This window comes from Mustelus asterias, chromosome 2 (assembly GCF_964213995.1).
Source record: "Mustelus asterias chromosome 2, sMusAst1.hap1.1, whole genome shotgun sequence".
Lineage (NCBI taxonomy): Eukaryota > Metazoa > Chordata > Chondrichthyes > Carcharhiniformes > Triakidae > Mustelus > Mustelus asterias.
The window spans coordinates 30,201,589-30,228,226 of NC_135802.1; positions in this window are offsets into that span (position 1 = coordinate 30,201,589).

Sequence of the window (26,638 nt, forward strand, 5' to 3'; positions counted from 1 at the left end):
TAAACAGAAGGTAATTGGAGCTGAGTTACAGAATAGTCAAGATCTGACTGAGTGGCACAACAGGCTCAAAGGCCTACTCCTGTTTCTATGGAAATCTACCCTATAGTGTCTTTTCTTTTTGAATCTCCAGTTGGTCACATGCAGTTGATAATAGCTGGCCCATATTCTTCACACCGCATGCTAAATATCATTTTGTAGGAAGCTCAGGCTTGATTTCTGATTAACAATAACATAAAGGGTTATAGCAATGGTGGGTGTAAAAGACATTGAAGTGTCCGATCGGCCCTGATCAAATTAGATGGCAAAGCAGGCTCGATGGGCTGAATGGCCTACTCCTCATCTTAATTGTCGAAGAACAAAGAAAGTGGAATCGGAATTTGGCATGTCCACTATGACTCTCACCAATTTTTACAAATGCACCATAGAAAGTATCCTATCCAGATGTATCACAGCTTGGTATGGCTCCTGCTCTGACCAAGAATGCCAGAAACTACAAAGGGTTGCGAACAAAGCCCAGTCCATCATGCAAACCAGCCTCCCATCCATTGACTCTGTCTAGACTTCCCGCTGCCTCGGGAACGCAGCCAGCATAATCAAGGACCCCATGCACCCCGGACATACTTTCATCCATCTTCTTACAATCTTCTTACAATTTGATTTATAATCAAATGGGCGGCACGGTGGCACAGTGGTTAGCTGCTGCCTTGCAGAGCCAGGGTCCCAGGCTCAATTCTGGCCTCGGGTCACTGTCTATGTGGAGTTTGCACATTCTCCCCGTGTCTGCGTGGGTTTCCTCTGGGTGCTCCAGTTTCCTCCCACAATCCAAAAATGTGCGGGTCAGGTTGATTGGCCATATTAAAATGACCCTAATCTCATGGGGAATTAGCAGGATAAATGAGTGGGATTACAGGAGTGTAGAGTCAGGGTGGGATTGTGGTCCGTACAGACTTGATGGGCCGAATGGCTTCCTTCTGTACTGTAGCTACTTCTTTTAGGAACCTAGGATGCTAGCCATCAGGACCAGGGGACTTATCTGCCTTTAGCCCCATTAGTTTTTCTAATGCCACTTCTTTAGTGATGGTCATGACACTTAAATCCTTCCCAGTATTCTTTAGTATTAATTGGATGTTTGAGGTATCTTCCACTGTAAAGACTGTTGCAAAGTATCTGCTTAACTCCTCTGTGTGGATACTGTTTGGGGGTTTATGCACTACTCTACTAAATAATGTTATTGAGACAACATCTGCTCTTTGTTTGGCTCATGCAAGAAGCACTTGAAAGTAAACAGAAAATTGAGTAGAACTTCAAAAATTCTAATTTTTAAATTTGTTGCGCATGCACTCTTTGGGTAAGTTGGGTTCTATGATTCTTCTGTCAGAAAAAAGATACAAAAGTCTGAGGTCATGTACCTACCGACTCGAGAAAGACTTCTTCTCTGCTGCCATCAGACTTTTGAATGGTCCAAACATATTAAGCTAATCTTTCTCTTCACCCTACCTGTAACTGCAACACTATATTCTGCACTCTCTCCTTTCCTTCTCTCCTTTGTATTCTATTAATGGTATGTTTTCTGTGTATAGTGCACAAGAAACAATACTTTTCACTGTATCCCGGTACATGTGACAATAATAAATCAAATCAAACCAAATAAAAGCTTTCTTAATCCAGTTAACATCTACTGCACCTTGTAACGAGTTCTGATGTCCTATTAATCGGTCCGCTACATTAACATTATCAGAATTTGCAGTTCAGAAGGAGACCGTTCAGCCCATTGTGCCTACACCAGCTCTCGGAATGAGCAATTTACCTTGTGCCATTGCCCTGCCTTCTCCATGCATTGTTCCTTATCAAATAACAGTTTAATTCCATTTGAATGCCTCAATCGAATTTCCCCCACCATACTCTCAGGCACTGAGATACAATTTTGCTTAATCATTAAAACCAACATTTTATTATGCAGGGATACATTTCCTCCAAACCTTTAAGTACCCAACTTACCCAAAGAGTGCATGCGCAACAACTTTTAAAATTAGAATTTTTGAAGTTCTACTCAATTTTCTGTTCATTTATAGGTGATTCTTGCATGAGCCAAACAAAGAGCAGATGTTGTCTCAATAACATTATTGAGTAGAGTAGTGCATAAACCCCCAAACAGTATCCACACAGAGGAGTTAAGCAGATATTTTGCATCGGTCTTTACAGTGGAAGATACCTCAAACATCCAATTAATACTAAAGAATACTGGGGAGGATTTAAGTGTCATGACCATCACTTAAGAAGTAGCATCAGACACACTAATGGGGCTAAAGGCAGATAAGTCCCCTGGCCCTGATGGCTTGCATCCTAGGATCCTAAAAGAAGTAGCTGCAGTACCCAGGGATGGTGGATGCATTGGTTGTAGCTTTCCAAGAATCCTTGGATTCTGGAGAAGTACTGGAGGATCGGAAAACTGTCAATGTGACACCCTTGTTCAAAACGGGAGGGAGGCAAAAAGTGGGTAACTATAGACTGATTCGCCTAACATCTGGTGTTGCAATCTATTATTAAGGAAGTAGCAGCACATTTGGAAAATCATAATCTGTTGAAGGAGAGTCAGCATGGCTTCATGAAAGGGAAATTGTTTCTGACTAATTTATTGGAGCTTTGTGAGGAAACCTCAACCAGAGTGGATAGAAGGGAAACAGTAGATGTGATATATTTGGACTTCCAGAAGGCATTTAACAAGGTACCTTACAAAGGGTTAAGTCATAAGAATCAATGGTGTTGGAGGTAGTATATTGGCACAGAGAAATGGCTAATGGGCAGGAAGGAGGCCATTTTGCCCATCGAGCCTGCACCAACAATAATCCCACCCAGGTCCCATCCCTCATATTTACAGTCCTAATCCCCCTGACACTAAGGGGCAGTTTATCATGGCCAATCAACCTAACCCGCACATTTTTGGACTGTGGGAGGAAACCAGAGCACCTGGAGGGAACCCACATAGATGCGGGGAGAATATGCAAACTGCACACACACAGTCATCCGAGGCCGGAATTGAACCTGGGTCCCTGGCGCTGTGAGGCAGCAGTGCTAACCATTGTGCCACTGTGCTGCCCCAATGGTGGAGCAGGCACGAGGGTCCAAATGGCCTAATCCTGTTCCTATTTCTTATGGTCTTAAAACTATTTGCAAGAGTGGTTCGCAGTGAAATTTGTGTTCCACTAGATGAGAACACAAAGATATGTAGAAAAAAAAACTTACTTACTGGATGCCCGCATGGATGTCTAACGCAGGCAACATATTATTAAAGTCAATACTCTGCTACTGCAGCACAAGTATTCTTGAGTTTGCTATATCAGCCAGTCAGGTCACCGACCGGACTGGTGAGTAGGATCCTGAATCAGTCCTGCATCCCACAAGTGTCGGTTGGAAGAGAGTGGATTGATTGCTTCTAGTCTGCTGAGTCTTAAAACTGAGCAGATTATAGGCAGAAATTAGATTTCAACACTTTTTTACTATTTTTTTTCATCGCTAAGTAATTAATAATTAGTCCGCATGGGCACACAGAATTGGGAAGTATTTTTTTTTAAAGCGTATCATTATGCTGACAAAATGCTGTGTGGGAGTAAATGAGTCATCTTTTGATATAATAGTCAGGAAATAATAGCAAAAAGCAAAACCTATACTTAATGCCTATAAACTAGACTCCACAGTATTAATTACAGCCGACATACTCCTGACACCTTACTCATTTGTTCCCAGGAGCCGGCCACCTTTTTGTTCCTGATTAGCTGTGACAGGCTTCTGACAGGTTACACTCGAGGACAATGTGCAGCACGGCGACACAGTTCGAGAAAAAAAATCTACCGTTCCTGCTGGGTGCAGGCTACATTCCCAAACTAATCACTGCACCAAATCCTCACCAAATTAAATGGTTTAAATAGCAGTCCTCTTTATGAGGAAAAATAAGCGATATCCGATGGTGTCTGCTCGCCCGGGTCCCTGGCGCTGTGAGGCAGGTTCGCAATGCTGCCTCGTGGCGCCAGGGACACAGGTTCGATTCCCGGTTTGGGTCACTGTCTAAACGGAGCCTGCACATTCTCCCCATGCCTGCGTGGGTTTCCTCCAGGTGCTCTGGTTTCCTCCCACAGTCCAAAAGACATGCTGGTTAGATGCATTGGCCGTGCTAAATTCTCCTCAGTGTATCCGAACAGGCGTCAGAGTGTGGCAACTAGGGAATTTTCACAGTAACTTCATTGCAGTGTTAATGTAAGCCTACTTGTGACACTAATAAATAAAACTTAAATACTTGTTAAGCTAAAAACAAAAAACTTCTGGTGCTCCCGTTTCCTCCCACACTCCAAAGATGTACAGGTTAGGTGGATTGGCCATGCTAAATTGTCCCTTAGTGTCCAAAGACTGAGAAGCCTGGGACTGTACTTACTGGAATTCAGAAGAATGAGAGGAGATCTTATAGAAACATATAAGATTATGAAGGGAATAGGTAAGATAGAAGTAGGGAGGTTGCTTCCACCGGCAGGTGAAACTAAAACTGAGGGGCATGGCCTCAAAATAAGAGGAAGCAGATTTAGGACTGCGTTGAGGAGGAGCTTCTTAATCCAAGGAGTTGTGAATCTGTGAAATTCCCTGCTCAATGAAGCAGTTGAGGCTACCTCATTGAATGTTTTTAAGGCAACGATGGACAGATTAATTGTGCAACACAGGGGAGAGGTCAGTTCTCACACATTCACCTCAGTAAGTGGAGCTGAGTCCATGAAAAGATCAAACATGATTTAATTGAATGGTGGAGCAGGCTCGAGGGGCCAGATGGCCTACTCCTGCTCCTAGTTCTTATGTTCTTAAGATATGTAATCTTGCAGGGTAAATACTTGGGGTTGTGGGGGCTTGGGTGGGATGCTCTGTCAGTGAGTCGGTATAGACTTGATGGGCCGAATGGCCTCCTTCTGCACTATAGGGATTCTATGAATAGTGGAAAGCTGATTTACAAGTCTGGCTCCCCTTTTGGTTTTGATGGGACTCAGAACTGATTCTAAAACCGACTCCCAACTCTTGCGATCGTTGAAGTAATTACAGAGAATTTACAGCACAGAAGGAAGTCATTCAGCTCAGCAGGTCTGCAGTAGTCATTTTACTCCACATGAGCCTATTCCCATCTTAATTCATCCAACACAAAAGCAAGTGCTGGAAATGAAACCAGAAAGTGTTGGAAATATTTCTCAGGTCTGGCAGTATCTGGGGAGAGAGGTAAAGAAACGGAATTCATGTTTGAGGTCTTTCATCAGAACTGGGAAAAGTTTGAAATTTCGCTAGATGCTTGCTGAGTGGAAAGGGAATGTGTGGGTGGCACAGTGGCTAGCACTGCTGCCTCACAGTACCAGGGACCCAGGTTCGATTCCCGGCTTGGGTCACTGTCTGTGTGGAGTTTGTACGTTCTCCCCGTGTCTGCGTGGGTTTCCTCAGGGTGCTGCGGTTTCCTCCCACAGTTTGAAAGATGTGCTGGTTAGGTGCATTGACCTGAACAGGCGCCGGAGTGTGGTGGCTAGGGGAATTTCACAGTAACTTGATTGTAGCGTTAATGTAAGCTTTACTTGTGACAAATAAACCAAAGAATGTGAGCCAGTTGGAATGGCCTGCTACCACTCGGTAGGTGCAGAAGAGGAGAAGAGGCTGTGAATCATCATTTAGGGTCACTGCGGGGAGATGGAAAGTCAGTGGTCTGAGGTCAAGGGTCACTGAGGAATGGTCGAGGGTGATCTCGGAGCACGGGGGTAACCTCAGAGAGGACGAGGGTGACCTCAGAGAGGACGGGGGTCACTGCAGGGAGGACAATGGTGATCTTAGGGATGTTGTTGGCACCTCCTCCATCCTGGTACTTCCCAGGCTCAGTAAGAAGTCTCACAACACCAGGTTAAAGTCCAGCAGGTTTATTTGGTAGCAAAAGCCACTATCTTTTGGAGCGCTGCTCCTTCATCAGGTAAGTGGGAGTTCTGTTCACAAACAGGGCATATAAAGACACAAACTCAATTTGCAAAATAATGGTTGGAATGCGAGTCTTTACAGGTAATCAAGTCTTAAAGGTACAGACAATGTGAGTGGAGAGAGCGTTAAGCACAGGTTAAAAAGATGTGTATTGTCTCCAGCCAGGACAGTTAGTGAGATTTTGCAATCCCAAGCAAGTTGTGGGGGTTACAGACAGTGTGACATGAACCCAAGATCCCGGTTGAGGCCGTCCTTATGTGTGCAGAACTTGGCTATCTGTCTCTGCTTAGCGACTCTGCGTTGTCGTGTGTCGTGAAGGCCGCCTTGGAGAACGCTTACCCGAAGATCAGAGGCCAAATGCCTGTGACCGCTGAAGTGTTCCCCAACAGGAAGAGAACATTCTTGCCTGGTGATTGTTGAGCCATGTTCATTCAATCGTTGTTGTTGCGTCTACATGGTCTCCCCAATATACCATGCCTGGGACATCCTTTCCTGCAGCGTATCAGGTAGACAACGTTGGCCGAATTGCAAGTGTATGTACCTTGTACCTGATGGATGGTGATCTCATGTGAGATGATGGCATCCGTGTCGATGATCTTGCAGAGATTGCTGTGGCAGGGTTACTGTGGCAGGGTACTGAGACTTGTTGACAAACACGGGACACGGTGGACAGAGTACCCTTCGTCGTCCAGTACTTCCCCGGAGTGGAGAAGCTACAACATCTTCTCCGGAGCCCTCAATATGTCATTGATGAAGACGAACATCTCGCCAAGGCCATCCCCACACCCCCACTTCTGTCCTTCAAACAACCGCACAACGTCAAACAGACCATTGTCCACAGCAAACTACCCAGCCTTCAGGAGAACAGTGACCACGACACCACACAACCCTGCCACAGCAACCTCTGCAAGACGTGCCGGATCATCGACACAGATGCCATTATCTCACGTTGGAACACCAACCATCAGGTACACGGTACATACACTTGCAACTCGGCCAATGTTGTCTACCTGATATGTTGCAGGAAAGGATGTCCCGAGGCATGGTACATTGAGGAGACCATGCAGACGCTACAACAACGGATGAATGAACACTGCTCAGCAATCATCAAGCAAGAATGTTCTCTTCATGTTGGGGAGCACTTCGGCGGTCACGGGCATTCGGCCTCTGATCTTCGGGTACGTGTTCTCCAAGGTGGCCTTCATGACACACGACAACGCAGAGTCGCTGAGCAGAGACTGATTGCCAAGTTCCGCACACATGAGGGTGGCCTCAACCGGGATCTTGGATTCATGTCACACTATCTGTAACCCCCACGACTTGCTTGGGCTTGTAAAATCTCACTAACTGTCCTGGCTGGAGACAATACACATCTCTTCAACCTGTGCTTAACCCTCTCTCCACTCACATTTAAGACTTGATTACCTGTAAAGACTCGCATTCCAACCATTATTTTGTAAATTGAGTTTGTGTCTTTATATGCCCTGTTTGTGAACAGAACTCCCACTTACCTGACGAAGGAGCAGCGCTCTGAAAGCTAGTGGCTTTTGCTACCAAATAAACCTGTTGGACTTTAACCTGGTGTTGTGAGACTTCTTACTGTGTTTACCCCAGTCCAACGCCGGCATCTCCACATGATGACTTCCCAGGCTACCAGAGGAGGATGTGCATCTGGAGGGAGGTCCAGATGACTTGCACCACTGCAAGCCCCTCGCCCCACCCATGGCATGGTCTCAGTGGTGGCAGCAAGCGCATATCTGCCATTGACTGACTGGTTATCCTTGACGGACCAAATGTCAGCCCACCTGCATGGAGGGGGAAAGTCACTGCAGGGAGGTCAACCATCACTGTGGGGAGGGCAAAGGTCACTGCAGAGGGGGCAAAGGTCACAACAGGAGGTTGAATGTCAATGTGGGGAGAATGTAAGTGATTGCAGGGAGGTCGGGGGGCACTGCAAGGAGGTAAAGTGTCACTGTGGTGGGGAGGTCGAGGGTTACTGCAGGCAGGATGAAGGTCACGACATGGAGAACATGGAGGACAGGGATCACTTCCGTGAAGTTGAGGGTCACTGCAGGGAGGACAATGGTGATCTTAAGGATAATCTCAGAAGTCAGCAGTCATTGCAGGGAGCCTGAATGTCAGTGCATGGAGGACAAGTGTGATCCCAGGACATTTGAGGGTCACTGCAGGGAGGATGAGGGTGTGCTCAGGGAAGACAAGGGTAACTGTGGGTAGGAAAATGGAGATCTCGGGAGGTTGCGGGCACCTCCTCCTTCTTGACATAGTATGGTACTTCCTAGGCTACTAGAGGAGGAGGTGTATCCGGAAGGAGGTCCTGATGACTCGCGACCCCTCCCCTCGCTCTTTAGGTTTTGCCTGGCTACCAGAATACAGCCCAAGGTATGGCATACGATGATGGCATGCAAGTCCGAGCACATCTCTGGACCTGCATGCATGTGCATCTGGCCCAACTTGTTCATGCCGCCCAGCTTTTACCACTAAGCTAGTCCCAATTGCCCACATTTGTCCCATATCCCTCTATACCAATCTTACCCATGTAACTGTCTAAATGCTTTTTAAAAGACAAAATTGTACCCGCCTCTACTACTACCTCTAGCAGCTCGTAGCAGACACTCACCACCCTCTGAGTGAAAAAAGTACCACTCTAGACACTTTTGCATCTCTCCCCTTCCACCTTAAACCTATGCCCTCTATGCCCTATCCTTTGGGAAAAGATGTTGTCTATCTACCTTATCTATGCTCCTCATTATTTTATAGACCTCTATAAGATCACCCCTAAGCCTCCAACGCTCCATGGAAAAGAAGTCCCAGTCTTTCCAGCCACTTCTTTTAACTCAAACTATCAAGTCCCGGTAACATTCCAGTAAATCTTTTCTGCACTCTTTCTAGTTTAATAATATCCTTTCTGCAATAGAGTGACAGTATTCCAAGTGTGGCCTTACCAATGTCTTGTACAATTTCAACAAGACATTCCAACTCATGTATTCAATGTTCTGACCAATGAAACCAAGCATGCCGAATGCCTTCTTCACCACCCGGTCCACTTGTGACTCCAATTTCAAGGAGCTATGAACTTGTACCCCCGAGATCCCTTTGTTCTGTAACTCTTCCCCAGCACCCTACCATTAACTGAGTAAGTCCTGCCCCGATCCGATCTACCAAAATACATCACCTCGCATTTATCCAAATTAAACTTTATCAATTGGCCCACTGGCTCAATTGATAAAGATCCCACTGCAATCCCAGATAGCCTTCGTTACTGTCCACTATGCCACCAATCTTGGTGTCATCTGCAAACTTACTCACTGTGCCTTCTGAACTCTCATCCAAATCATTAATATAAATAACAAATAACCGTAGACCCAGCACTGATCCCTGAGGCACGCCGCTGGTCACAGGCCTCCAGTTTGAAAAACAACACTCTACAACCACCCTCTGTTTTCTGTCGTCAAGCCAATTTTGGCAGGGCCTAAAATTGAGTGGAGATCTTCAGTATAAATGAAGGCAATTTTCATGGAATATTCAGGAAATACCAAGAAGTGTTTCAGAATGGACAAGATACAGGGTATCAGGGAAAGAAATCTGCCATCCTCACCCGGTCTGGCCTCTATGTGATCCCAGATCCAAAGCAATGGTGTTGACTCTTAACTGCTCTCTGAAACGTCCAAGTGAACCAATTGTTGAAGGATCACCACCACCTGTCTAAGGGCAGTTAAGGATGGGCAATAAATATTAGCCTTGCTAGCGACGCTCATAGCCCAGGATTGAATTTGAAAAAGTCATTCTGGTGGAGTGGAAATATCAAATTGACTTATTTATTTTGCTTCAATCAAAATCACCTTACAGTAATATTTAGTGCCTCAAAGGCTAAAATATTGCTGTCAGCCAGGTTTGGAGAAGGAACTGTGTTTTGGTACTTTAATTCTGTACATGACATTTTAAATTTGGAGTTACCCCATCTAATGTGACTAAATCTAGCAGATTGACAGCTGTAATGAAAGTAGTGGAAGCAGTATTAGCCACAATATTATTATCTGTGATAATGTTTTACATTAGCCTGAATTGATAGCATCAATTTATCTCACTTAATTTATTTCAAAAAAAGATTGTATAGAAATGATTCCTCTTAATCATGTGGGCTCTTCATAAAAGTAATCCTGCAAATGTACTCTGTACAAATTCTCTGGATGCTGAAGCCAAAAGAAAATCTTGTTAAGGCTGCGGGGACATTTATATGAAATTTGAGTGTTTGTTATTATGACATAATTATTAGTAGGTACTGTATAGTTTCTCAGCTGCACAAGCTTCACAAATCTCTGAGACAACAAGTCCTGAACACATAGCATTTGTCTCCTGTTTCATAAGAACATAAGAACATAAGAAATAGGAGCAGGAGTAGACCATCTAGCCCCTCAAGCTTGCTCCGCCATTCAATAAGATCATGGCTGATCTGATAGTGGGTTCAGTTCCACTTACCCGCCCGCTCCCCATTACCCTTAATTCCCTTAATGGTTAAAGATCTATCTATCTGTGACTTAAACACATTTAATGAGGTAGCCTCCACTGCTTCATTGGGCAAAGAATTTCAAAGATTCATTACCCTCTGGGAGAAGAAGTTCCTCCTCAACTCTGTTCTAAATTGACTCCCCTGTATTTTGAGGCTATGCCCCCTAGTTCTTGTTTCCATTGTAAGTGGAAATAACCTCGCTGCTTCTACCCCGTCTAGCCCCTTCATTATCTTATATGTCTCTATAAGATCTCCCCTCAACCTTCTAAACTCCAGTGAGTACAGGCCCAGTCTACTCAATCTCTCCTCATAAGCTAACCCCCTCATCTCCAGAATCAACCTGGTGAACCTTCTCTGTACTCCCTCCAAAGCTAATATATCCTTTCTTAAATAAGGGGACCAAAATTGTACACAGTACTCTAGGTGCGGCCTCACCAGTACCCTGTACAGTTGCAGTATGACCTCCCTGCTTTTATACTCCATCCCCTTCGCGATAAAGGCCAACATTTCATTTGCCTCTTGATTACTTGCTGCACCTGCAAACTGGGTTTTTGTGATTCATGCACAAAAGGCTTTGAAGTATATGTCTTATAGTGACAAAGCCAGTGCTCAGAGTGGACCAGGCAAACTCAAACCCATTCCTTGCTTGCTCCAAAAACCAAATTCAAAATCCAATTAAATCCAATTCAAGGTCTCCGCAAGAAATACAGAGCGATGGGATTTGGGTTAATGTCTTAGCCAAGAGATAGTACCTTTACCAATAAAGAATTTGATTAATTTGATTGGGGCTTTTCCTTACACACATTCTGTGTGGAGCCAGAAAAATGAAAGTCGTGTTTCCAGCACATGGTTTCAATGCTGAGGAGAATTGCAGCAACTTGAAGGAGGGCCCTAATAAATTTGCAGAATGAACAAATAGTCGGCAAATGAAGGTCAATGTAGGCTGGGCCTTATTTTCTCTTGAAAGGAAAGGATGACCTCATGGAGGTCTTTAAAATTCTGAAAGGTTTTGAGAGAGCGAGAGGTTTTGATAGAGTGACAGAGAGAACATTTCCTCTTGCGAAGGACTGAACGAGAGGCCATCGATAGAAGATGTTATCAAGAAAACCTGTGGTGAACTCAGAAGAAACTCTTTGCCTAAGTAGAACTTGCAACCACAGGGGTGGTTGAAGCAGATAGTCTAGGGGCGTTAAAGGAAAAAGTAGGCAAGCATTGAAGGGAAAAAGGAATAGATAGTTATGATGATAGATTTAAATGAGAAAGGATGGGAGGATTCTTGAGTAGAGTATTAACTCTGGCATGGACTGGTTGGGCCAAGTAGCCTATTTTTGTGCTGTGTATCCCTTGTAATCAAATATAACAGTTGCAGTCGCCATTTTGAAGGGCAAATCTTTCTTCATCAAAGCCATTTCGAAGCTTTACCATTTTAAATACAGTGCAGTCAGAAAGCCATAAGCTGTGATCAAAAATACTCAATATATGTGACAGAAGATTGATGAGTCTTATTCCAATGCAGTAACAATGCAGGAAGAATGAAGAGCATGACGGATGGTATGTTTGTAACTTAGGAAGAAGAGAGTAAAGTTCAGTGAAACAAGAGAATTACAGAGCACTAAAGGAAGCCATTCAGCTGAAAATTCCTGTGCTGACTCTTTAAAAAAGCTACCAAAGTAATTCCACCTCCCTGATCTTCCTCCAATGCCCTGCAAATGTTTCTTCATCAATTATTTATCTGGTTTCCTTTTGAAAATTACTATTAAACCTGCTTCTGCCACCCTTTCAGATGGTGCATTTTAAAATATAATAGCTCACTGCATTACATTGAAATCATCTTCCGTCCCCTCTGCTCCTTAAGTCAAGTACTTTAAATTTGTTTCCTCTGATTACCTAGCCTCCTGCCAGTGGAACAGTTTCTCTATGTTGAATCAAAACTTTCATAATTAGAGTTTCGAAGAATGAGAGGTGATCCCATGGAAATCCACAAAATACTTAAAGGAATAGGGTAGATGCAGGCAGTGGACGGAATTTTCCTGTCTGGCCCACCATGGGAATCGTAGCAGGCGGGACACAGATCATGCAAAGATCCGTTGCCCTCGGCCGGGATTTTCCAGCTTTGGGGCGAGTGCGGCCAAAAAATCCCGTCCAATATGATTTTTCATTTGATTTATTATTGTCACATGTATTAGTATACAGTGGAAAGTATTGTTTCTTGCGCGCTATACAGGCAGAGCATACTGTACATAGAGAAGGAAAGGAGAGGGTGCAGAATGTAGTGTTGCAGTCATAGCTAGGCTGCAGAAAAAGATCAAAAAGATCTACCCCAGGTTACTGTGGGAGGCGAGGGAGGAGATTGCGGAGCCTTTGGCGATGATCTTTGCATCGTCGATGGAGACGGGAGAGGTTCCGGAGGATTGGAGGATTGCAGATGTGGTCCCTATATTCAAGAAAGGGAACAGGGACAGCCCGGGAAATTACCGACCGGTGAGTCTAACCTCAGTGGTTGGTAAGTTGATGGAGAGGATCCTGAGAGACAGGATTTATGATCATCTAGAGAAGTTTAGTATGATCAAAAGTATTCAGCACGGCTTTGTCAAGGGCAGGTCGTGCCTTACGAGCCTGGTTGAGTTCTTTGAAAATGTGACCAAACACATTGACGAAGGAAGAGCGGTGGATGTGGTCTATATGGACTTCAGCAAGGCGTTCGATAAGGTCCCCCATGCAAGACTTCTTGAGAAAGTGAGAGGGCATGGGATCCAAGGGGCTGTTGCCTTGTGGATCCAGAACTGGCTTGCCTGCAGAAGGCAGAGAGTGGCTGTGGAGGGGTCTTTCTCTGCATGGAGGTCAGTGACCAGTGGAGTGCCCCAGGGATCTGTTCTGGGACCCTTGCTGTTTGTCATTTTCATAAATGACCTGGATGAGGAAGTGGAGGGATGGGTTGGTAAGTTTGCTGACGACACCAAGGTAGGTGGTGTTGTGGATAGTTTGGAGGGATGTCAGAAGTTGCAGCGAGACATAGATAGAATGCAAGACTGGGCGGAGAAGTGGCAGATGGACTTCAACCCGGATAAGTGTGTGGTGATCCATTTTGGCAGATCCAATGGGATGAAGCAGCAGTATAATATGAAGGGTACCATTCTTAGCAGTGTAGAGGATCAGAAGGACCTTGGGGTCCGGGTCCATAGGACTCTTAAATCGGCCTCGCAGGTGGAGGATGCGGTCAAGAAGGCGTACGGCGTACTGGCCTTCATTAATCGAGGGATTGAGTTTAGGAGTCGGGAGATAATGCTGCAGCTTTATAGGACCCTGGTTAGACCCCACTTGGAGTACTGCGTGCAGTTCTGGTCACCTCATTACAGGAAAGATGTTGAAGCCATTGAAAGGGTGCAGAGGAGATTTACAAGGATGTTGCCTGGATTGGGGGGCATGCCTTATGAGGATAGGTTGAGGGAGCTTGGTCTCTTCTCCCTGGAGAGACGAAGGATGAGAGGTGACCTGATAGAGGTTTACAAGATGTTGAGAGGTCTGGATAGGGTAGACTCTCAGAGGCTATTTCCAAGGGCTGAAATGGTTGCTACGAGAGGACACAGGTTTAAGGTGCTGGGGGGTAGGTACAGAGGAGATGTCAGGGGTAAGTTTTTCACTCAGAGGGTGGTGGGTGAGTGGAATCGGCTGACGTCGGTGGTGGTGGAGGCAAACTCGTTGGGGTCTTTTAAGAGACTTCTGGATGAGTACATGGGATTTAATGGGATTGAGGGCTATAGATAGGCCTAGAGGTGGGGATGTGATCGGCGCAACTTGTGGGCCGAAGGGCCTGTTTGTGCTGTGGCTTTCTATGTTCTATGCTCTATGTTCTAATGCAAGGTAGGTCCATTCAAAAGTCTGATGGCAACAGAGAAGAAGCTGTTCTTGAGTTGGTTGGTACGTGACCTCAGATTTTTGCATCTTTTCCCAATGGAAGAAGGTGGAAGCGAGACTGTCCGGGGTGCGTGGGGTCCTTAATTAGGCTGGTTGCTTTGCCGAGGCAGTGGGAAGTGTAGACAGAGTCACTGGATGGGAAGCTGGTTTGCGTGATGGATTGGGCTACATTCACGGCCTTTTGTAGTTTCTTGCGGTCTTGGGTAGAGCAGGAGCCATGCCAAGCTGTGATACAGCCAGAAAGAATGCTTTCCATGGTGCATCTGTAAATGTTGGTGAGAGACATAGTTGGCATGCCAAATTTCCTTAGTCTTCTGAGAAAGTAGAGGCATTGGTGGGCTTTCTTAACTAACGTGTCGGCATGGGGTGGACCAGGACAGGTTGTTGGTGATCTGGACACCTAAAAACTTGAGCTCTCGACCCTTTCTACTTTGGAGATGCCGGCGTTGGACTGGGGTAAACACAGTAAGAGTTTTAACAACACCAGGTTAAAGTCCAACAGCTCCGAAAGCTAATGGCATTTGCTACCAAATAAACCTGTTGGACTTTAACCTGGTGTTGTTAAAACTCTCACTCGTTGATGTAGACAGGGGCATGTTCTCCTCTACGCTTCCTGAAGTCGATGACAATCTCCTTCGTTTTGTTGACATTGAGGGAGAGATTATTGTCGCTGCACCAGTTCACCAGATTCTCTATTTCATTCCTTCACTCCATCTCGTCATTGTTTGAGATCCGACCCACTACGGTGGTGCCGTCGGCAAACTTGATGATCGAGTAGGAGGGGAATTTGGCCCCACAGCCATAGGTGCATAAGGAGTACAGTGAGGGCTGAGAACAGAGCCTTGTTGGGCACTAGTGTTGAGGATAATCATGGAGGAGGTGTTGTTGCCTATCCTTACTGATTGTGGTCGGTGAGTTAGGAAGTTCAGGATCCAGCCGCAGAGGGACGAGTCGAGGTCCAGGCCATGGAATTTGGAGATGAGTTTCGTAGGAATAATGGTGTCGCAGGCTGAGCTGTGGTCAGTAAAAAGGAGTCTGACATAGGTGTCTTTATTATCCAGGTGTGTCCCAGGGTTGAGTGCAGTGCCAGGGAGATGGCATCTACTGTCTTAAGGGCGGCACGGTAGCACAGTGGTTAGCACTGCTGCTTCACAGCTCCAGGGACCTGGGTTCGATTCCCGGCTTGGGTCACTGTCTGTGTGGAGTTTGCACATTCTCCTCGTGTCTGCGTGGGTTTCCTCCGGGTGCTCCGGTTTCCTCCCACAGTCCAAAGATGTGCGGGTTAGGTTGATTGGCTGTGCTAAAATTGCCCCTTAGTGTCTTGAGATGCGTAGGTTAGACGGATTAGCGGGTAAATATGTAGGGATATGGGGGTAGGGCCTGGGTGGGATTGTGGTCGGTGTAGACTCGATGGGCCGAATGGCCTCTTTCTACACTGTAGGGATTCTGACTGTGGACCTGTTGTGGCAGTAGGCAAACTGTAGTTGATCCAGGTAGTCCGCGAGGCTGAAATTAATTTGTGCCATGACTAACCTTTTGAAGCACTTCATAATGATGGATGTCAGAGCCACTGGCTGATAGTCATTAAGACACACTGCTTGGCTTTTCTTAGGTACCGGGATGATGGTCATCTTCTTGAAGCAGATAGGGACCGCAGATTGTTGTAAAGAGAGGTTGAAGGTGTCTGCGAATACCCCCGCCAGCTGTATTCGCGCAGGATCTGAGTGCTTGTCCGGGTACCCCATCCGGGCCAGTCGCTTTCCGTGGGTTGACCTTTGAGAAGGCTGCTCTGACATCTGCAATGGTGATCCCAGATACAGGCTCATCCAGGGCTTCCAGGGTGGAGGGCATGCTCTCGCTGATCTCTTGCTCAAAATGGGCATAGAATGCATTGAGTTCATCAGGGAGGGGTGCGTTGGAGCCGGCGATTTTACATGCCTTCATATGGTAGCCTGTTATGTCTTGCAGATCTTGCCATAGTCGGCGGGGGTCTGTGTGGCTCGCCTGGGACTCTAGCTTGGTCCGGTACTGTCGTTTGGCATCTTTGATGGATCTCCTTAGATTGTATTTGGCTTTCTTGTATAGGTCGGGGTCGCTTGACTTGAATGCTTCAGACCTGGACTTCAGCAAGCAGTGGATATCCCTGTTCATCCATGGTTTCTGATTGGGGAACACGCGTATTTGCTTCTTTGGCACACAGTCTTCTACGCACTCAATAATGAAGTCAGTTACTGTAGTGGCGTACTCGTTCAGGCTGGTTGCAGAGTTTTTAAATACTGACCAGTCCACTGACTCCAAGCAACCCCGTAGGAGATCATCCGATTCCTCAGACCAGCATTGCACGACTTTCTTTGATGGATTGTCCCGCTTCAGTTTTTGCTTGTAAGCTGGGGGCAGGAGCACAGCCATGTGGTCTGATTTGCCACAGTGTGGGCAGGCGATCGAACCGTAGGCATGTTTGATATTTGTGTAGCAGTGGTCTGGAATGTTTGGGCCTCTGGTGGAGCAGGAGACATGTTGGTGGTAACTTGGTAGTACGCTCTTGAGCTTGGCCTGATTGAAGTCCCCGGCCACAATGAACAAGTCCTCGGGATGTTTCGTCTCAAGGCTAGTCTCAAGGGGGGCCTTGGGACTACGTTATTTCTCTCTCACCTGCAGGCCTGCACGTTTTCCATGCTTCCTGGAGTGTCTGCTCCTTTTCGAGCCTGGGAGACGGTGAGAGTAGTTTGCGGTGTTAAGGGTATGGTTGTGTCCAAGGAGGTTCTTCGCTCTGGTTGGTGTGTGGATGGAGTATTTGTTGCCTTGCTTGCGGTTCCTGCGTCAGTAGATTGGTCTGCACGGTCGGACGTTCCGGGTCACTGTTGGGCTGCTGTTTAGCTTGGTTTCCCTTGTGCTGTTTCCCTTGGTTGGGGAGTCTAAAACCGGGCAGGGTGGGGGACACACATTCAAAATAAAGGGAATACGACTGAAAACCAAAATGAGGAGAAATTTCTTAACACTGGGTTGTGAATCTTTGGAATACTCCACCCCAGAGGGCTGTGGAAGCTCAGTCAATGAGTAGGTTTAAAACAAAGATCGATAGATTTCTGAATAACAATAGCATAATGGATTATGGGTGTAACAAGCATTAAAGTGTTCGATCAGCCGTGATTGTATTAAATGACGGAGCAGGCTCAATGGCCTGAATGACACTATGTTCCAAGATCTTTTATTCTGATGTCGAAATAGGTTGCATCCTTCTAAGGGTTAAGAAAAAAGAAAAGGAAATCAGATCTATATGTTTGTGCAAAAGTGTCTGATTCCCACATCACTACACAGTTTCTGAGCTAACGGAGCAAGGCAGCAGTGTTGTAAAAGGAAAGGTCCCTGATGGATTGTTAGCATTACCTGACCCCCTTTTTCAGAGCTAAAATATCGACTTCCCATTAGATCAACATGAATCTTCCAAACATGAGGTGAATGTGAGAGAACTGACCTCTCCCCTGTGTTGCACAATTAAAAGGCAGCAGGACACAGTCTAAAGACTTCAATTTTAACTGTAATTATCTTTCCCGGTGAAGTGTGGTCGGCTAACAAATGGGGCAGACACTTGAAACACAAGGAAGGCTCAATACGGGGCACAAAGGTCATAGGGCTTGTGTTGTGGGAAATTTACCACTTTGGAGTCAGACTTGGAGGTTTCAACAATAAAGTTTTATTTCAGACACGAAGCTTCGGGAGAAAGCATTAGTACTCCGCAGTACTTGGCAGCTACCTTCTCAACTACACAATGGTAGTTGATCATTTTTATACCTTTTAGACAATAGGCAGTACGGACATTAGCCGTTAACACATCGTTATAAGTTGAGTAGACAGATACGGACATCGATAGTTAACACATCGTTATAAGCAGACAGGTACGGACATGGACAGTTAACATATCATTGTTCATAGAATGGATACATTTATGCAGTTATGTCCTCTATCAATGACTGGTTGTGATCTATACATTCAGTGGCTGATCTTGTTACATTTATGTATTTATGTTCCCATCTGTGGCTGACCTTATTATCAGACTCATTGTTGTGGGTCTGCTCTTATCTAAAGTGCCTCAAGCTCTGACCAGCTTCCTGCAGCAATTCAGATCCTGCAGGTTTTAACCTTTTGTGTAACTGCCAGTGCCTGTTAATGTCCCTTCCCAGGTAACCATTTTGTGTGCCAGGCAACCATTTTGTGTCCATCACTTTAATTCCACCATAACACTTGGAAGAAGCAAAATTCTGCTGTGATTAATGAAAAAAGAAAAAGAAACCATACGTGTCTTAAATTCTCAGTGTTATTCAAATAACAAAGCCTTTCAGCGTGGTTTCTATTATCAAACCTAATGCTTAGCTGGTTACTGCTTTGGGAACCGAGAGTAAAACATATTCTTGCAAGATACTTGGTTCTGATGCGAGGGCTGAATTGGGAGTTAGTGAATATGAGTATTTAATATAAATATACGCTAAAAGAAACTGACTAGAAAATGTAGTCAAAAATATAGGAGATGGCAGCATTTTTGTTTCCGATGCAGTTTTTTCCTGTTAACCCGCTGATATAAGCATGGTGAAGTGGAATGTGATTGGAAATGAAAGCTATCGACCTTTATTTATTCTTGGTTACCTGTTGTAAAATGAAGCCTGCCTGTACGCAGATGATAACTGTGAGCAAAGGTTGGCTTCAATAGAAGCTCTGCGATGAACTGACAGCACAGGGAGGGAAAATTATTACCTTTTACACACGGCATTCCCTGAGTGACAATGATATCTAGACAAACCACACTACTCAATGTCAGAAAAACACAGCCATCACATCCTGATTAGTGAACTTCCACCAATGTCTCTGAGAACAAATATTTTCATACGGTTGGAATATTTATACAGGCTATTCTTTAACAACAAGACTCAGCCAAACATGTACAAACTTATTCTTTCTGGGTCATCACTACTCACACAGTGTTCCCTTCTCCCATCATCTCTTTGCTCACAAACCTACGTTGGTTCCAAGATCCACCAGTGCCTCGAGTTTAAACTTCTCAGGTGAGGTGATGACCTAACGGTATTATCACTAGACTACTAACCCAGAAACTCAGCTACTGCTCTGGGGACCTGCGTTCGAACCCCAATGGTGGAATTTGAATTCAATAAAAAATATCTGGATTTAAGAATCTACTGATGGCCAATGAAACCATTGTCAATTAGAATCATAGAATCTACGGCACAGAAACAGACCCTTTGGCCCAAACAGGTCCATGCTGACCAAAATGCCCATCTAAGTTAACCGCATTGGCCCATATCCCTCTAAACCTTTCCTATGCATGTAATTGTCCAAATGCTTTTTAAATATTGTCAACATCCCTGCCTCAACCACTTCCTCCGGCAGCTCATTCCACATATGTACCACTCACTGAGTAAAAAAGTTACTCCTCAGGTTCCCATTAATTCTTTCCCCTCTTAACTTCAACCTATGCCCTCTAGTTCTTGATTCCCCAATCCTGGGAAAAAGACTGAACACATTCACCTTATCCATGCCTCTCATGATCTTATACATCTCTATAAGATCACCCCTCAGTCTCCTACACTCTAAAGAAAAAAATACTAGCCTGTCCAATCTCTCCCTATAATTCAGTCCGTTGAGTCCTGGCAACATCCTTGTAAATCTCTTCTGCACTCTCTCCAGTTTAATAACATCTTTCCTATAGCAAGGCGACCAAAACTGAACACAATACTCCAGGTGGGGTCTCACCAATGTCCTGTACAACTGCAACATAACTTCCCAACTTCAAAACTCAATGCCCTGACTGATGAAGGCCAGCATGCCAAAAGCCTTCTTCACTGCCCTATCTACCTGTGACTCCACCTTCAGAGAACTGTGCACCTGAACCCCATGGTCCCTCTGTTCCACAATACTCCCTAAGATCCTACCATGCACTGCGAAAGTCCTATCTTGATTTGCCTTTCCAAAATGTGACCCCTCACACTTATCTGTATTGAACTCCATTTGCCATTTCTCGGCCCACTTCCCCAGGTGATCGAGATCCTGCTGCAATTTTTGATAACCTTCCCCACTGTCTATAATATCACCTATTTTAGTGTCATCTGTAAACTTACTGATCATGCCTGGTACATTCTCATCCAAATGGTTGATATAGATAATAAATAACAATGGGCCCTACACTGACCCCTGAGGCACACCACTAGTCACAGACCAGTCTAACAAGCATCCTTCCACCATTACCCTCTGCTTCCTACCATCAAGCCAATTGTATATCCAATTTGCCAGCTCTCCCTGGATTCCATGTGATCTAACCTTCCAGAGCAGCCTATCATGTGGAACTTTATCAAAGGCCTTACTGAATTTTCGGAAAACTCATCTGGTTCACAAATGCCCTTTAGGGTAGGAAATCTGCTGTCCTTACCTGGTCTGGCCTACATGTGGCTCGATCTACAGCAATGTGGTTGATTCTCAACTGTCCTCTGAAATAGCCAAGCAAGCCACTCAAGAGCAACTAGGGATGGGCAATAAATGCTGTAAGAAGTTTAACAACACCAGGTTAAAGTCCAACAGGTTAATTTGGTAGCAAAAGCCACAAGCTTTCGGAGCCTTAAGCTCCTTCTTCAGGTGAGCTTAAGGCTCCGAAAGCTTGTGGCTTTTGCTACCAAATAAACCTGTTGGACTTTAACCTGGTGTTGTTAAACTTCTTACTGTGTTTACCCCAGTCCAACGTCAGCATCTCCACATCAATAAATGCTGGCCAGTCAGCGATGCCCATATCCCACAAATAAAAAAAATTAACTTATACCTTCAAAATACTCCCTGTTCTCACCCTTTCCTGTTTTCCCCAGAACCTCTGAGAATTCTGCATTCCTCAAATTCTTGCCTCCTGTGCGTCCCAGATTCCCTTCAACTGCCATTGGTTGCTGTGCCTTCTGGTGTGTGTGTTACAGTGATATGAAGGCACTAATCACCATTAAGGAATTGGGTAAACACGCCGTGAGTTTGTTTATAAAGATTAGCACATGAGAACAGATGTACAAAAGTATAAAGCTTGAAGCCACATCAGCAGAGTTGTCTTTGCTATGTTCTGCTTCAAAGCAAAAGATTGTTTCATTGCCTTCTATCTAAAGAAGCTGATAAAGTTCATTTGATTGAGGCATAGTCGCCTCTCCTGTCATGTGTCACGCATCGTTTTGTGGATTACTGTCACCAGCACATTCTTATCATTGATGTCTCATACAGCATACTTGCATATAGAGAGACATGTTAAATTTGTAATAATCATAAAATGTACCATCAGGTCCACTGGTATTAATTTCTGTCAGCAGTGGCAAAGTCATGAGATGGCTGAAAATAGAACTTGGTTAGTGCGGAGACACGAACAAAGCTGCATAGCTGCCTCATGTATGTTTATCACTGACAGTCAAAGAATCTGAGCAACAATACATTTGGGATACTTGCCTTCTTTTCCAACAAAGACATTCAATAGTTCTGACCCATCAGGGCATAGAGTGGCGAAGAGGATAATTACTCCGCGCAATCACTTGATACCTCATCACCTTCCTTCACAACAGTGATCGGGTGCTCTAGCTTATTCTGTCACTTAACTGGAGACTCATGCTTATGGGCTGAGGTTCCTTTCCTTTGATTGTCCCTGTCACTCCACTTCAGCTTAGCCGAAAGTCGCTGATGGGCCAGGCTGTCTTCTCAGCCTTTTCCAAAGTTCTCCACAGCTCATTCCATCTATTGTGACAGCGTTTAACTTTTCCCTCCTGTTAGATTTGATTTGATTTATTATTATCACATGTATTAGTACACAGTGAAAGATATTGTTTCTTGTGTACTATACAGACAAAACATACCGTTCATAGAGAAGGAAAGGAGAGGGTGCAGAATGTAGTGTTACAGTCATAGCTTTAGCAGCCATAGCTTTCACTTACTTGCAATTTTATGCCCCCATCACTAGAGCAGAACATAATTATTATCAAGAGTTACACCTGGAAAATTCCCATTCATGTCAGTTCAAAACCAGTACTAGGCATTAGGGTGTAACTTGGATATTGGAAGATCTAGGTTGACATGTTTTGTATCCTTGGATCAAATTCTGTGTACTGTTATTGCTGGAATAATATATTGGAACTGATCTCTATGTGTTGCAGGGATTGCTAATGAGAAGGTCAGTAAGGCCAAATAAAGGGGTTTCCTGGCTGTCAATAAACAAAGGACAATACAGGGCAGGAACAGGTCCTTCAGCCCATCAAGCCTGCACCAACACATGACGCCTTTCTAAACTGAAGACATTTGGTCTCTGTGCGGTCCATATCCTTCTATTCCCTGCCTATTCATGTACCTAGTAAAATAAAGTGCCACCATTTCAATTTTTTTTTTCTGACTGTGCAGAAAGTAAGAATGAATTGGCTGGCGGACAAGTTATTGAAAAGTAGACTCTTAAGAAGGTGATGGCTATCAGGATTACGGCGGCACAGTGGTTAGCATTGCTGCCTTACAGCGCCAGGGACCTTTTTCAATTCCCGGCTTGGGTCACTGCCTGTGTGGAGTCTGCATGTTCTCCCTGTGTCTGCGTGAGCTTCCTCCAGGTGCTCTGATTTCCTCTCACAGTCTGAAAAACATGCTGGTTAGGTGCATTGTCCATGCTAAAATTCTCCCTCAGTGTACCTGACAAGGCGCCAGAGTGTGGTGATGAGGGGGTTTTCACAGTAACTTCATTGCAGTGTTAATGTAAGCCTACTTGTGACACTAATGAATACATTTTTTCAAAAAAACGTTCATCAAGGATATTCTTTCAACCTTTGGATCACTATTCCCAGATACCTTGCTCCATTAGGGAGAGTAATTCTCTATTAAAATGCTTTAAAGAAGCTCATAGGAGGGTTGGTATTCAACTGAATTAGGGTTCAGTTACAGATCAGCTGGGGATCAAGACATTTGCTCCAATTATATACAGCCTTGGTACCTGCAGTGTCACAGCATGTATCGCCCACTGGCTCATTATGCATTTTAAGTTACACTACTATTATGATCATTATCACAAAATGAGAAAATGTTTTACTTTACAGTTATAATTTCATTTGTGAGTTTTTTTAAAAATAAGAAATATTTCTGTGATATGCAGACTTGCAAAAGGTCATATCGTTCAGTACTCTGAAGAGATATGTGATATATTTTCAGGAGAGAGTTCAGAAACTCATTCATCACATTTAAGATTGGCAGAGAGAGCAAAAAAAAACTATATTAAAAATGTTATAATTGAATCCTGATAAGTACGTTACTCGTTATTCAAGACATTCTATAGTTGCTCAGATATAATGAAAAGGAATGGGGCCAATACCTTGAAATTCTACACCTAGTTGCCAAGTAGCCTTAAATCATATATGCATTGAGTTAGACTCAATAGGATCTAATATTAATGGTATTAATTTGACTGAGTACTACTTTGTAAGAATGAAAATGGGGAAAGTTTTGTCAAGTACTTCTGCAGAAGTGCTGTGAAACTCTAAATAACCGCAATATGTGAAGGAGAGCAGAATGTCAAGTCTAGTTACAATGGAAAACAACACCTCAATAAAGGAATGTAGAAACCTCACAAAATGAAGCTCTTACTCCCCATTTCCAATTTTATACAGCAGCTATTTACAATGACCCAGACCTTCTGTTCCCCTGACCGTTAAAAAGCAGACTTACAAATGAAGGTGTGCTTTGGGACCCCACCAAAGTCTCACCACATTGACTCCACTGTAATTGCCCAGCAAGTTTGAACTTCCAATTGGCAATTCCCCTGCTCCCCAGCTCCCTCTGAAAAAGCTGCCGACTCTGAGTTGCAGTCGGACACTTTGGACAGTTCTGCTTTAGTTGCCCAGCAAATGTGGGACAGATTTAAACTTAGTCTAACCCCTGAGTGACCCTGACACCCCACCCCATCTTCTGCCCTTGCCACAAACACTCTCACTGGTCCCACAACTCTGCCCTCAAACCCATGACTACCAACCCCGATTGACCTACCCACTCACCTGCCCTGCCAGCTCACCCGCATACCACACAAATCAGCCACCACCCTATCCACTTATCGTCTGTCTCAGCTGCCACCCTACCACCCTACTGAGCTTCCATCCTACCTAGCGGCTAGCCCACCCTGTTGCCACTCTGGCAAATTGCCTCTCTGCCCAGCCTCCACGCTATCTAGCTTCCACTCTATCCAGCCGCCACCGTACTCACTTCTGCCCTACCCAGTTGCCAAGTTATCCACCCAGCCACTTATATCAGCCAAGTACATGCTCACCCATTCATTCACCAACAAAGTGAGAAGCTAGGGGACCTTGAAACACCTAACAGAATACGGCAGGGATGCGGCTTCTGTACAGATTCTCTTCATCGTGCTCTGTAAGGATCCTGTGCTGAGGGAGTTCTGCTGCATCCTGGATCAGAAGTCAGAGTCCGTTCAAAATATCCAGGTTAGTGGGTAGTTTTCTGTCTGATCAGCGTCAGACATAAGGATTCTGCTGCTGCTCCAACATTTTAGGTTATTGTATATTAATTGTATTTGTTAATACTGCAGTTAATATAGAATCATAGAATCCTACAGTTCAGAAGGAGGCCATTTGGCCCATCGAGTCTGCATCGACCACAATCCCACCCAAGTCCTACCCCCATAGCCCTATGCATTTACCCTAATGAGACCCCCTGACACTAACGGGCAATTTAGCATTGTCAATCCACCGAATCCACAATCTTTGGACTGTAGGAGGAAACCGGAGCACTCGGAGGAAACGCAGCAGACACGGGAGAACGTGCAAACTCCACACTGACAGTGACCCAAGCTGGGAATCGAACCCGGGTCCCTGGTGCTGGGAGGCAGCAGTGCTAACCACTATGCCCCCATTTAATCATATGCAATTGATTAGCTTAATTTGGGATTAATTTTTTTTAAAGTTTATTTATCAGTGTCACAAGTAGGCTTATATTAGCAATGCAATGAAGTTACTGTGAAAATCCCCTAGTCGCCACACTCCGGCGCCTGTTTGGGTATACTGCACCTACCCTCGGTGCCACTGCACCTAATCAGGATGTCTTTTGGGCTGTGGGAGGAAACAGGAGCACCCGGAGGAAACCCATGCAGACATGGGGAGAACGTGCAGACTCTGCACAGACAGTGAACCAAGCCAGGAATTGAACCGGGGTTTCTGGCGCTGTGAGGCAGCAAAGAACAAAGAACAAAGAACAAAGAACAGTACAGCACAGGAAACAGGCCCTTCGGCCCTCCAAGCCTGTGCCGCTCATTGGTCCAACTAGACCATTCGTTTGTATCCCTCCATTCCCAGGCTGCTCATGTGACTATCCAGGTAAGTCTTAAACGATGCCAGCGTGTCTGCCTCCACCACCCTACTTGGCAGCGCATTCCAGGCCCCCACCACCCTCTGTGTAAAAAACGTCCCTCTGACATCTGAGTTAACATCTTGAGTCTAACTCAGTGCCAACCATTGTGCCCCTGTGTGCTCCTTTTTGTAAAATCAGATTGAAACTTTGATTGCTGGGTTACGAGGTTGAAGCTTCTGAAGTGTAATCCTGTAAATACGTTTTATCCTTCACCAATCAGTTTTCTGGATTATAAAAAATTATTACTTTGATTCCCCTCTTCCTATGCAGAGGGTAGTTGGAGCACAGAATGATTTTCGACAGGAACTCATTGAGGCAGAGTCCATTGCATCTTCTAAGGGATAGTTGGGAAGTAATGAAGCATTTGAAGATTCATTACTAACAGAAGAGGCAAAGCAGTGAGATTAATTTTGGAGTTCTCTGTCAAACTAAGTGCAATGGGTTGAATGGCCTCCTTCTATGCTGGAAACCGCAATAAGCTCTGTGGCTGCTTTTCTCCCAATCAATTGAAAGAGGAATACTGCAGCAATGTTTACAGAATGTGCATGTGATATAATTTGCTTAATCTTTTTAACAGGTTTGTGCATTAAACTATAAAAACCTCCTACATACCACAAATCTGAACATTTCATTACAAAAGATCGTGAATGTAGCCCAATCCATTACGCAAACCAGCCTCCCGTCCATTGACTCTGTCTACACTTCCCGCTGCCTCGGCAAAGCAGCCAGCATAATTAAGGACCCCACGCACCCCGGACATTCTGTCTTCCACCTTCTCCCTTCGGGAAAAGGATACAAAAGTCTGAG